Here is a 2,059-nt window from a genome sequence, read left to right as displayed (position 1 = left end):
ACCCATTTGGAAATGTAATCCACAGCTAACAATATATAAAAATAACCATTAGAATTTGGAAACGGACCCATGAAGTCAATGCCCCAAACATCAAAAATTTCACAGAAAAGCATAATTTGTTGAGGCATCTCATCCCTCCTGGATATATTACCAAATTTTTGGCATGGGATACAGGATTTACAAAACTCAGCAGCATCTATAGAAAGAGTAGGCCACCAGAATCCACAGTTTAAGATCTTTCTAGCTGTTCGTTGAGGGCCAAAATGCCCTCCACTCTCAGATGAGTGACAGGCCTCTAAAATGGACTGGAATTCTGATTGAGATACACAACGTCTAATTACCTGATCAGCACCACATCTCCATAAATATGGGCCATCCCATATATAATATTTAGACTCGCTTTTCAGCTTATCTCTTTGATGCTTAGAAAAGTTTGGAGGAAACGTGCGGCTAACTAGATAATTAGCTACAGGTGCATACCAAGGGAATACCTCAGATACTGTTTGCAGGTTATCAAATGGAAAATTATCATCTATAGGAGTAGAATCATCCTTAATGTGCTCAAGGCGACTCAAGTAGTCTGCCACTAGATTCTGGTTACCACTCCTATCCTTTATTTCTAAATCAAATTCTTGTAATAGCAGTATCCAACGTATAAGCCTTGGTTTGGACTCCTTTTTAGCTAATAGATACTTTAAAGCTGCATGATCTGAATACACTACTACTCTAGTACCAAGTAAATAAGCTCGGAATTTATCCAGAGCAAAAACAATAGCAAGAAGCTCTTTCTCAATAGTAGTATAATTGGACTAGGCAGTGTCTAAAGTCTTAGACGCATAAGCAATAACAAAAGGATCCTTACCTTCATGCTGAGCCAGCGCTGCTCCTACTGCATGGTTGGAAGCATCGCACATGATTTCAAACGGCTGGCTCCAGTCTGGTCCTCTCACAATTGGGGGCTTGAGTCAGGGCGGCCTTCAGCTTATCAAACGCTTGTTTGCAATCCTCACTGAACTCGAACTCAATATCCTTCTGCAGTAATCTGGATAAGGGAAGTGCTACCTTACTAAAGTCCTTAATAAATCTCCTGTAAAAACCTGCATGGCCAAGGAACGAACATGAATCTGGAAATAACCTGTGTAACCATCTAAAAAGCAATAATGTGATTTACCTGACAGGCGATCCAGCATTTGATCAATGAATGGAAGTGGGTAGTGATCCTTACGGGTGGCTTGGTTGAGACGCCTGTAATCAATGCAGACTCTCCAAGCGTTCTGAACTCTAGTTGCTATGAGATCTCCATGCTCATTCTTCACTGTAGTGACTCCAGACTTCTTGGGCACCACTTGCACTGCGCTAACCCATTCACTATCTGAAATGGGATAGATGATACCTGCTTCCAATAGTCTGGTCACTTCCTTTTTGACAACTTCCAAGATAGTGAGATTCAATCTTCTTTGGGGTTGACGGACAGGTCTTGCTCCCTCTTTTAAAAATATTCTGTGCTCACATACTTGAGGGTTGATGCCTACTATGTCTGCCAAACTCCACCCAATTGCCTTCTTGTGCCTCCTTAGTACATCAAGTAACTGCTCTTCTTATTGAGAAGTGAGTTCCCTTGCAATGATAACGGGAAACTTCTGCTCATCTTCAAGATAAGCATATTTGAGATGTGGAGGGAGAGGTTTTAATTCCAACTTCTGATCATGGGCAGGCTCTGGATTGTCTGAAGCTTGTGAAAATGCCGAAGTGCCCTCATTGTCAGTCAAGAGGGTCCCCACACTTGGACCTTGTCCAGTGTGCCTCTCCTCTAATTCTTCCTTGTGAACTTCAGCTACAGTTTCATCTATGACATCACACTGGAAGATAGAATGATCTTCTGGAGGGTTGTTTATGACTCCATTCAAATTGAAGATCACTATTCGGCCATCTATTTCAAAAGAGTATGTTCCTGAAAAAGTATCCAATTTGAATTTTGATGTCTTCAGGAATGGTCTTCCAAGTAGGATTGATGATGGCTTATCTGAGTCATTATGGTGCATCTCCAAGATATAAAAAT

This window comes from Arachis ipaensis, chromosome B07 (genome assembly GCF_000816755.2).
Source record: "Arachis ipaensis cultivar K30076 chromosome B07, Araip1.1, whole genome shotgun sequence".
Lineage (NCBI taxonomy): Eukaryota > Viridiplantae > Streptophyta > Magnoliopsida > Fabales > Fabaceae > Arachis > Arachis ipaensis.
The sequence above is the reverse complement of the archived record's forward strand: the minus strand, read 5'-3'. Positions refer to the sequence as shown.